Genomic DNA, 12607 nt, shown 5'->3' on the forward strand with positions numbered 1-12607 from the left:
AATAATTTCGACCATTACTGGTTCGATCCATACTTTCTCGTGGTTTAACACGTGCCCCACTTGGCAACATTATAATTATGTCATATTTCCTTTATCAACATTTTTATTCTTGAGAATTTCGAATATTTCCCTTCTCCTTGTAAAACCTCTAAGGTTATCCTTCAATCGTTCCTCCTGTATTCCCTATATACAGGGCATATCAAATACCATTTACTGATACTAGAACCATTGTCTATTTACTTCTGAAAAATTTCTCCACTGATCCTTAAAGGTTATTATTACCTTAACCCTTTCCAATTCATACTGTCAAAACTCATACTATCCTTATTAAGGATGAAATGCTAACCTGCATGCATTCCCCTAGGATTCATTTTAAGTTACCAATGTTCTTTCCTTAATTCCACCTTTAAAAAGGTACAAGCATCCTTCCATGGATAAATAAAGTCATATATCCCTGATAAGGGTATCTTGTTCAATCATTTCCACCTCGATAGTCTATACCTAACTTTAGCATCCTTATTCAAATTGAGGTCAATCCATATGGCCTCCAAAAGATAACAACGGTTATCCGCTTGTCTTGCCTAATTTGGTAACGATAACAAGGATGTTCTGGAAGATATTGGTCGTGTTCAACGTGAACTTCTTCTTAATAATTCCTTATTTACTTTTGTTGTTTATCTCAACAGTCACCTCAATGTTGGGATATCTTTCATACCTGGCGTCTCCCTTTCTGGGTATCGAGCCACCGGTCTTACATTTCACATTATTGAAGGTCACTTCCTTCATCCAAATTTTTTTTTTTTACTTCCTTGTCTCCTCAGTCTATCCGCGTCTCACTATTTATCCTTCGACTATCTCAATGTTTCCTCGAATCCTCCCAACTTAAAGGGGATAAAATATATGCATCTCTTATGCCTTCACCCATCAATTTTAACTCATGGTGAATCACCCTCATCCTGAAGAATGCATATTTATCTATTTCTATTGCTACGAGTCTTTAGGGTTTCCTCATACCCAATTCCCTTATCATTCCTCAAACTCTGTTGCCTTTATATTCCTTTCCACTTCAATTCCTTTTTATTTTCCTTTCTCTTATCATTAATTCATGAACCAACACAACATAAGCATTGATTCCAAACATTCCGTCATTCTGGATTCGTGTCTTCAGAACGAATCTTGACAACTTTTACAACTTAAATTCACAATTCATCATACTCGTCTGCCTTTGTTCTGACTCTAAAGCTTTTACACTATCTCCATAACCTTGGGAATTACTTTCCCGAAAACAATTGACTGAACTTTAATCAGTTTATTCTAACCTCTGGCTCCGTGCCTTTCTTGGTCTTTCACCAGTAGTGGCCCTTCTCTTAGGAGGGTAAGTGACAAAAATAGTCTTTTGTGATCCGTCCATCATTTAGAATCTAAAATGATTCCTATATTTCCTTTAGCCAGGCCCTTGCCTCGACTGGGTCAGCTTGTTCCTTGTAACTCTAAGAGCTTAGCGACTTAAAGAACCTGAAAGAATTTCTCACCGCATTGTTTCCTCAAGGTGGTGGTTGGGAATAATAGTCTAAGTTCTTTTTAGACAGGTCCATGAATTGCCGTATAGGAGTACCGTCTCGGGTCTCCTTTCCTTACTCGACTTTCTGTTTCCTTAGTATGAAATGTTTCATCCTTTTCCCCTACTTGGGGTTATCTTGTACGTTAAAATCCTCATTTTCCACTTCATTATGTTATGGGTTCCTTCTATCTTGATGACGTCCTCCCTGACTATCACATTCAGGGTTTGCTCTAAATCTTATTCTTCAAACTAGCTTTCATCTAAGATCTCATCTTTAAGCTCTTGAACATTTGGAACCCAAATTCTGTAGGAATACCTCATTATTCCCTTCTCATCTTTCTCGGTATTAACCTCTTATCTATTTGTTGGCTCTCTGCCTTCATTCATAACTTTTTCTGGCACAATATGATCTTTTCCAATAATTCGGGCTGTATTGCTATCTCAAACAGCTTTTCGGTACCGGCTCCGGTTACCTTCACTACTATTTCCATTTTCTCAAAATCTCTTATAAACTCTCCAAAAGACATTATCATCTTGAGTCTCTCCTTTTTACTAAGGGCATCAGCCACCATATTGGCTTTCCCCGAATGATAAAGAATCTCCCAATCATAATTCTTGATTAGCTCTAACCGCCTCCTCTGGCGTATGTTGAGCTCTTTCTACGTAAAAATGTACTAGAGCACTTATGGCTTAGGTAATTCTCGCACTTCTCTCCCTACAAGTAGTGCCTCCAATCTTTAGGGTAAAACTATTGCCACGAGCCTAAGCTCATGGGCGGGGATATCAATTTTATATTCTCTTAATTATCTTAACGCGTACATGATTACCTTGCTGTGCTATATAAGAAGCACCCTAATTCCTTATGCGAAGCGTCACTACACTTCACAAAATCTCCTTTTTCATCCGGCAACGCTAACATATGGGCCGCCACCAACCTTTGCTTCAGTTCTTGAAAGCTGTTCTCGCATTTCTCTGTCCATTCGAACTTCTCAGTCTTACGAGTAAGCCGCGTTAAAGGGGCTACTATCTTTACAACTTGAACGAACCTCCGGTAGTGACCGGCCAATCCTACCTCTGGTAGTCGACCAAACCATGGTCATCAATTCATCAGTGGTCCTTTATCCAATCCTGTTAGGATCCTCCATGGGGTCCTTCTCAACAACTATCCCTACTAGGACAACATCCTCAATATCAACATCATCCGGTCCTGCATTAGGACACTCTATCGGATCCACAATCTGATCTCCAATAACTAATAAAACATCATCGCGTTGATGTTCCTCAACTTCAGGGTTCAGAGTCCCGCTACCTTATACGATAACGAACTACGCTCCTATCACGATATTTATAAGGGTTCCCATAAGGGTTTTAACTGTCAGTGCTACGTTAGGTAGCCCGACTATGAACTTGGCAAGAGTTCTTATTATCTTAGTTAACTTATTATCTTAACGTCCCATCATCTCTGAGGTTTATAACGCTTAGCTCTGATACCATTTCTGTAACACCCCCAGATCCGGGGTCGGGGATCCGGGTCGTCACGGTCTTTCTTTCCACAATATCACTTCACTTAATTAATAATAATAACCTTATGCTGTGACCCCACACTAACACACACCACAACCCGTTATAGTCTCAGAGATGAAATTGAAATAAGTACAAGTCTTTGAATCCACAATTTAAAATTATTACAACCCAAAATGATTACTTGATAAATTTACAGTTAATTGCCATTATCTGCCACAAGTTATAATTATACATAATTGATTCTCAAAAATAGAATGCCTGATCTACCAATAGATCTACCTCTGCAGCTATAGCAGCCACAACATCATCGGGAAGACGCGGGACGCTTCCCACGCGCTTGCGCTGGGTCTGCTGGAGTCTGGCCATCTTTCCTAACTGTTGTTGTGTGATGAAGAAATAAAGCAAGAGTGAGCCTTACAGCTCGCAAGATAATATATAGTGATAACAATAATATAAGTATCTAAATAGATACTTACTAGAATCTTTTATCGTGTGCAAGATAATTACTAGTATATACTTACTAGTATATGAGCCTTCTCATAGTACTCATGAAAGTCTTGGTCAAAAGAAATGAACCAAGTTTGATATCTTAATGCGATAAAGTCGCAAAATATTCAGTATATATACATATATACTTTTCAAAATATTGGAAGTCCTCTTCCATGCATAATATACACAAAATCCCATTGTATAACTGTATATATAAAAAAAAATATCGTTGCAAGGTGATCTCATACATCTAACCTTGTCTCAACGTTTTTCTGAAAATCTTTGTCATTCATAAGACGATTATTAATTAGATATAAGTTTAAAAGATGAGGTTACCAAATACCCCAATATACTTATATCTTTCCCAATACTACTTGAACTACCACCGTTCAAGTTATAATCAGTTTCAAAAGTTCATCCCACTGATGAGACCACAAGATAAGACTTGAATAGATTCAATCTTTGAAATATTATTGAATGAAAAAGTTATGAGATACTTTATTTAGTCCCGATATATATATATCCACATATATATATCCCTTTAAACATTTCCTGGAATCTCTGTTATGCAAAGTATGAACAGAGTTTGAAACATCCAATGAATTTTGGGAAAGGAAAAGAATTTTGGCATAAACCCGATATCTTGCTGATCAGGCAAAGATACCAATAAGTAACCTTTTCTACTAGTAGATGGATGAATTCCTCACCGGTCATCACCCTGGCCGCATTAGGACCTCGCGCTCGACCGTACCCCGGCCCCTCACGCGTTGATGGACTGCCACCCAGCCACTTACACAATAATAGACCGTACCCCGGCCTGTCGCTTATGCCGACTCAATCAAATGGACTTACTTCCCGAACATTGGGCAAGTAATCAAATCATTTACCAAATCTGCAACCTCGTTGCGAATATAAAATACACCACAGAGCCGGATTCCCCAGGTTTTGAGCGAGTATTTAAATCCCCTTTAAAAAGGAAGATCTTAAATATAAAAATGAGTTTTGGGATCCGCTCTGACTTTTAAAATCATTTTGAAGACTCGAAAACACTTTAAAGAGTGTTTGGAGTAAGGCTGATTTAATGAAGTAAATCAGTCCCCAGAATATTTAGAAAATGACTGAATATTATTATTTAATATAATATTCCCATAAAGAATAATCTTTATAAAAATAATTGAAGTAGAAGTATTAAAACTTATACTTGAAATAAACATTAAATAACCAAAGATATACTTATATGAAAGTATTATCTTTATTTGAATAATCGAAAATAAGTTTGATTATTAACACCTTATTCTTTAATAGAATAAAGAATATAATTCAGTACATAATCGGAGTCATAGATCCTCAAATGAATATTTAAATAATATTCATAATAATATAAAGGAGACATAAGTCCTCGAATGAATATTCAAATAATATTCAGATAAATAAATAAAAGAGTCATAAGCCCTCGAATAATATTCGAAATAATATTCAAATATAAAATAGAGTTTAAAGTTATCGAATAAACCTTATTCGATTAATAGTTTGGAAAACTATAACCATATATATATATAAATATATATATAAATAAATATCCATATCCATATATATAAAATCTACTCGGGATCCTCGACTCCCGGTTTTAGAAAATATTTTCACCTTTGGGTCCCTATACTAAGGGTATATACAAGATACAACTATCCTCTAGCATAGGTATTATTAAATGAACCAACAGATATGTATTTCAAGAATATGAAACAGGCATGCATATATACCATATTAGCATACTCCAATATATTGCAAAATTTGCTAATAACAATCATGCAATATCACAAGATAATGCATATACATATATTTACATCACAACAACAGTATAACGGGTAGAAAACTTGCCTGAGCGACTTGGGGGTGAGAAAGGCTCGGGACGAGTCTGATAACCTATAAACAACAAGTAAGTTGGAATTAAACCAAAATCACTTGTAAATCTATGATTTAACTAACTTAGACTCTAATGCTAGTTTTGCGCTCACCGATTCGCTTAAGTCACTCGGGTACCCTCGGCTCCACCATTTTTAATAATTTAACCTTTACGAGTTTTAAAGCGATTCCTTCACGAATGACTTACCAACTGCCTAACACACTTACCATAAATGTTTCATACATTAAATCACCCTTTTTGGTCTTTAACCTACATTCCAAGGTAAGGCGAGGGAAAAAGTTTCGTTCGTGAAACGCCGTTACTTGAAACGGTCGTTTCTCCTAAACCGTAAATCGGAATCGAACGAACTACATATCAAAACGAAGCTCGTAACATGAGCTATCTAAACATGGCAGTGGTCACAATCTAGCAGGGGGTTCTCGGGTCCTAATGCTATGCACAAAAACAGTCCAAAGAAAATCGGACGTTACGACGGCTATGTTTACGCGATTTCCCATTATTTTAAACCATTCAAACCCATTCCAAATCAACCCCAAATCCAACCTCAAATCCATCATACAACAAACATCCATCCTTATCACATCATAACAACCCCAACCAATTCAATTTTAATCATTCATACATATGCTTAAACCTAACTTTAATCATACTTAAGTTTCTTTAAATCAAAACCACAAAATTACCATTTCATTTCACTACCATTCCAAATCTCAAACTCTAATCATAACAACAAAACCAACTAATCTCTACAAACTCAACCAAACTTCAACCAATCAAGCATCATGCCTCACATATGCTATATCAAACACATTCAATCCTAATTACTCAAAACTAAAGCTAGGGTTTGTAGTTTATACCTTCCTTGGAGAGTGGAGAATCAAGAGGATGGCTTGGAATCACCTTCAAAGCCCTTAACCAAGCTTAATCTAAACAAAACTTCAAGAACACAAATTTTAGTTCTTGAAAACACTATTCACCATCTTCTTTGATGATTTATAGAAAAAGATTGGCTTGGAATTAGAAGCTTAAACTTATAGGAAGTATGTAACTTAACTAGGAGGAGCTAGGATAATTACCTTGGAAAATAACAAGTGGAGGAGCTTGGACTTCCCATTTCTTAAGAAACCACCCGAGAGCTTCATGAACAAGCCTTGGTTGCTTTTGATTTTTGATGAAAATGGTTTTTGCTTGGCTTGGTTGCTTGGTTTTTGTGCTTGCTTTAGTCAATTACCTTCCTGCCCTTGAATTTGTGTGGTTCTCATTCAACCACACCTCCTTCCTTCCCATGTCATGCTTATATCATCCTCATGATGTCATCCTTCCTTCCTTGTCTTCTTTCTATTGGTTGGATGACATCATTCCCATTAATCCCTTTGATTAACTTCCTAATCGTTTGCCTAATGACCGCTGATCTGCTATACGGTTCGCTTAACTTTCGTTCTCGTTTATCGTTTGAAGGATCATACCCGGGATCTTATTACTTAGGTTCCCTTAACCTTTCTCAATATATTATATTCCTTCTATGATCCTCTCTTATAATCCTTTAATTTAAATCCTTTTTATCCTGTCACCTTATACTTAATTCTCTCCGTATCTTGTGGATTTCCGGGAAAAACCAAAGTGTTCGGAATTGGATTCTGACGATCTTTACATACACTTATATACTTCATAGAGTACTAATAATATCCCATAAGATCAATAACAGAACCCCTACATAGTGTGGCGTGAAAATTTTCTCATTTAGCAAAAACACTATTCATAAGGGTTTCAAAAATTCCCAAAAATTGGGGTTATTACACCGATCCTAAGGGGCTTGGTTATTCTTATGGCCAATTGCCAGGTGGAAGGCCAGCTCCTCAGGCATATGCTGGTGGCACGACTCAGGCGAGCAAAACAGCTTGGAGAGCAGAGTTGGGTGAGGAGGCCAGTCCATCGCAGTAGCAGCAGGAGGAGGAAGCACATGGCAGTGCTGGTAGGAGTTCGGCGCAGTATAGGCGCTTGATGAGGAGGATGGATGTGATGCATGACATCTATAGTCAGTTTGCACAGGGCCATACCCAGGCGTTGGGGACTGCATTCAGAGCCACCAGAGTTGATATCTAGTGGCCAGTATTCGGTGAGGCTGTGTATCCGCCTCCAGACACTCCTGACACTCCACCCGTTGAGGGTGATGACCCTGATTCTGATTAGGTATGCCTGATTACTTGCTATTACCTTCACTGAGGAAAGTGAATATTTTTAGTTTGGGGGTGGTAGTTCAGGATTATATGTTATGTGTGAGTCGCATATAGTTTGCATATTCATGTTAGTTTAGTTTATATAGTTGCATATTTTCCATGTAGTAGTTTATTTTTTATAGTTTGCTGCATATAGTTTCATGCATTTGTATTATAACATGATTCCTTAGATAATTTTTTCCGATTTATTTGTGATATTGATGCTAGTGTAGTGATGTTCAGTACTGTTGAGTTGATTTGCATGCTAGAGATAATTGTAATTCACTAAGTCTTATAGGTTGCTTAAGGGCTAGATCATGATCATGGTTTATTTGTTTGTCGAGGTTTAATCATTTGTTTATATTTAGAATTTAGGATATTCTCTTAATGATAAAATAACACGGATAATTAAAAATTGGAGAAAAAATTGGATTTCATTGCTAGTTGTTTTGGCTAGGTGTCAAATGGCTAGTAGCCGGCTCATTTTATATGAGTAGTCTAGGGTTTAACGAGATGGAGCGAAACACACTCGTTCACAAATTATGTGAAAAAAAGAAAGAAAAAAAAAGAAAAAAATAAATGTGTTTATGTATTATTGATCACGAGTGGGCTATTTAGTACTCGAGTTATTAAGTTCATAGGGGACATTGTGCATAGTGACCTAAGGCTTTTATAGTCTGGGATCCATTAAAGTAAAGCTCGCTACATGGGTACTATTGTTTAAGTATTTTGTGGACCTCACTCATTGCATGGTCAAATAAGAATATATGTGTTATTTATGTGTTGCGAATAAAAGAATGAATCCATGTAAAACTCCGATATAAGAATTGAAGTGTTGTTAATCATTTTGAGTTTAGCCTTTTATTCTATTTATAATTCTGTGATTGCCTTGATGAGTATTGAGCCATGATTATTGATCTAGTTGCGATAGTATATCTGTAAGCATTGGCACACACCCACATTTCTGGCTTGTAAGTTGATTTGTGGGATTTGATTGATCTTTGTGCGAATAATTGCATTTGTTGAGAAGTTGCTTGTTGGTTGGTTAAGTTATTCTATGGGGATCGTTGCATTCATATAGTTTATATTCATGCATTTTTATTTCTTGTTTTTTGAGTCTATTTATGCTTGAGGACAAACATCCAAGTTTGAGGGTGTGTTAAGTGACATTTATGTCCACTTAGAATGCTCTATAAAGGCTTGAATTGATGTTTTGTACTCAAGTTATTTGTGTTTTTGATGTATTTTGTAGTGTTTTTGTATTTTAAGCTTATATCAGGAACTCAGGTGAATTGGCATTGATTTGATGCTAATTAGGTGTTAGGATGGTTTTAAGAAGATTGCTCGTGAAAAGACTAACTCAAAACAGCAAGAAAAACAAAAGTCAGAATTTTATCCAAAAGGACGGCACGCCTGCGCTAAAGTAGCGCGCGCCCGCACCCAAAGAGCATAAACCCAGCACGCGGCCGCGCCAGGCCTGAATGAAAGAATCCTGATTCTCTTGTGATTCTATATGATTTTGCAAGCACTCGTCAAAAGAATCTCCGAACACAGAAAAATCATCCACAACACCTCCATATTCTGACCAATTATGTCAGAGAAGATAACCATCATGCATATCTGAAATGTGGCAGGTGCACCACATAATCCAAAAGAAACTCTTCTGAAGGAAAAAGTACCAAACAGACATGTGAAGGTAATCTTTTCCTGATCTTCTGGAGCGATGCAAATATGATTATAACCCTAATAGCCATGCAGAAGACAATAGTACTCATGCCCAGCCAACCTGTCAAGCATCTGATCAATAAAAGGAAGAGGGAAGTGATCCTTCCTCGAAGCCTTATTCAGCTTCATATAATCCATGCAAACTCTCCACCCCATGACTGTTCGTGTAGGAATGAGCTCATTATTTTCATTAACAACCACGGTGATGCCTCCTTTCTTCGGCACACACTGAACTAGGCTCACCCAAGAACTATCAGAAATAGGATAGATGATCCATGCATCTAGCCACTTAAGAATTTCCTTCTTCACGACCTCATTCATGATCGGATTTAGTCTTCTCTGTTGCTCAACAGTCGGCTTACTTCCTTCCTCTAGCTGAATTTTATGTATGCAATAAGAAGGGCTAATTCCCTTGATATCTGCTACTGTCCATCAAATTACTGATTTGAACTCTCTTAGAATTCTTAAGAGTTTTTCCTCATCACTACCTGAAAGGTTAGATGCAGTAATAACAGATAAAGTTGATGCATCACCTAAAAAAGCATACCTTAAGTGTTCATGCAATGGTTTAAGCTCGAGTGTAGGAGCTTCCTCAATAGATAGCTTGAGACGCCCCTCAACATTTTTGAGTTCTGACATTCCAAGAGATTTAAAAGGCATATCTAGCCTTCGCTTCCAAGGAAAAGCATTCAAATACTGCAACTGCTCATCTCCTTCATCATCTTCACTATCTGAATTCCCTATCAAGGCTTTCTCTAAGGCATCAGACCTTAGCATTTGATCAAGTTCTGAAGTAACCACATAATCGACCAATTCCACTTTTAAGCACTCCTCCTTATCAGTGGGGAATTTTATTGCATTGAAAACATTAAAAGTCACATCCTGATCCAGTACTCGCATAGTGAGCTCACCCTTCTGCACATCATTATGGTTTAGCCAGTAGCCAAGAATGGTCTTCCCAAGATTAAGGGAATCTTTTTATCCTCCTCGAAATCAGGAATTACAAAGTCAGTAGGAAAGATGAGTTTGTCCACCTTGACCATGACATCCTCCACAATTCCTCGTGGATATATAATTGAACAATCGGCCAACTGCAAGGACATAAAAGTAGGCTTTGGATCAGGTAGATCCAACTTCTTGAAGGTAGACAAAGGCATCAGATTGATGCTAGCACCCAAATCACATAAACACTTGTCGAATGACAAGTTTCCGATGGTACAAGGAATAGTGAAGTTTCCCGGATCTTTAAGCTTTGGAGGCAACTTCTGTTGCAGCACAACACTGCATTCCTCCATAAGAGCAACAATCTCTAAGTCATCGAGCTTCACCTTTCGAGAGAGAATACCTTTCATAAACTTCGCATAACTAGGAATCTGTTCAAGAGCTTCAGCGAAAGGTATGTTGATATGAAGTTTCTTGAACACCTCAAGAAACTTAGCAAACTACTTATCCAACTTTTACTTCTGCAGCCTCTTAGGAAAAGGAGGTGAAGGATAGATCTGTTTCTCCCCTGTATTATCCTCAGGAGGAGTGTGTTCCACAGTTTTCTTCCTTGGTTCCACTTCTACTTCCTTCTGCACATCTTCTTCAATCACAACTTCAGATCCTGGAACTTGAGATTTTTCTTGGTCTGCAACCTTCCCAGACCTTAATGTAATTGCCTTAACCTGCTCTTTTACTTCCTTCTTGCCTGGAACTTCTGTGTCACTAGGTGGTGTACCAGGTTGTCGATTCAGCAAGGCATTGACAATCTGCCCAATTTGATTCTCCAAGGTCTTGATATAAACCACTTGGCTCTTGCACATGAGCCTCAACTCCTCCAATTCAGATTTTTCATTAGATTGAGTTGTACCTCCATGTGGTAGTTGCTGAAGTTGGAGTTGTCTAATTGCATACTGCGATTGTTAAAAACCATGAGGGTTATATTGCTTTGCTGCATACTGCTGAAAAGGCTGGTACACCGCATTCTGAGTATTGTTCCAGCTAAAGTTAGGATGATTGTAGTTGTTGGGATGATAGGTGGCTGGAACTGGTTGTTGGAACCTCTGAAAGTTGCTCACAAACTGAGCTGATTCACAAGAAATAGCACACTGCTCCGTCTCGTGTGCACCAGCACTAAGCTCACAAACACTAGTGATCTGATTAACTCCATAATTAGCCAAAAAATCCACTTTCATCATCAGAGCCTTAAGCTGAGCAGCTATAGCAGTAGCTGTATACACTTCCAGAACTCCTACTACCTTTATTTGAGGTAGTCTCTGAGTTGGATTCTGGTATTCAGTAGCAGCCATCAGTTCAATCAACTCATAAGCTTCATCATAGCTCTTAGCCCATAAAGCTCCACCTGATGTTGCATCAAGCATGGGTTTAGACTGTGCTCCCAAGCCATTATAAAAGCAATTGATAATCATCCAGTCAGGCATCCCATGATGAGGACATTTCCTAAGCATCTGCATATAACGCTCCCAAGCTTCATATAAAGACTCTCCCGATTGCTGCGCAAATTGAGTAAGAGCATTTCTGACTGCAGCTGTCTTTGCCATTGGGAAGAATTTCGTAAGAAACTTTTAAGCAAGAGCTTCCCAAGTAGTGTTAGAACCAGTTTGTAGAGAGTGTAACCAGCTCTTAGCCTTGTCCCTCAGGAGAATGGGAACAACCTCAGCTTAATAGCATCTTCAGAAACACCATTGAACTGAAAGGTGTTTCAGATCTCGATTAAATCCCTAATGTGAGTATTGGGATCTTCCGTTAAAGAACCTCCAAACTGGACTGAATTCTGCACCATCTGAATCGTGTTAGATTTGATTTCAAAATTATTATCCGCGATGGCTAGTCTGACAATACTAGACTGAATGTCATTAATCTTCGGTTGAGAAAAGTCCATCAAAGCTTTCATATTTTCTACTGGTTCTCCCATTGCAACGATCGCTTCTTCTTCAACTTTTTCCTCAACAAAGACTTCTTCTTTTACTACTACTTCTTCCTCTGATTTCTCCAGTGTTCTCTTGCGAGATCGTGAACGTGTTAGCATAAACGCTCTCTAGAGTACCTGAATAACAAACAAGCAAACAAGTAAGAAAAATATCCGGGTCAATGAACTTTAATGACCACTGATGACAAGCACATAAACTAAAAATAAACACCGAGTCCCCGGCAGCGGCTCCAAAA

At 37.9% G+C, this 12607-nt stretch overlaps 1 non-coding gene across 1 annotated transcript; it reads left to right on the plus strand.

The window, feature by feature from the left end:
• Positions 1-11860: 11860 nt before the first annotated feature.
• LOC141662159 (small nucleolar RNA R71) lies at positions 11861-11967 on the plus strand. The gene has a single exon (XR_012550286.1). It is a non-coding gene; the product is annotated as a small nucleolar RNA R71 (small nucleolar RNA).
• Positions 11968-12607: the final 640 nt, after the last annotated feature.

The sequence above is a fragment of the Apium graveolens genome, chromosome 5 (genome assembly GCF_009905375.1).
Source record: "Apium graveolens cultivar Ventura chromosome 5, ASM990537v1, whole genome shotgun sequence".
Classification (NCBI taxonomy): domain Eukaryota; kingdom Viridiplantae; phylum Streptophyta; class Magnoliopsida; order Apiales; family Apiaceae; genus Apium; species Apium graveolens.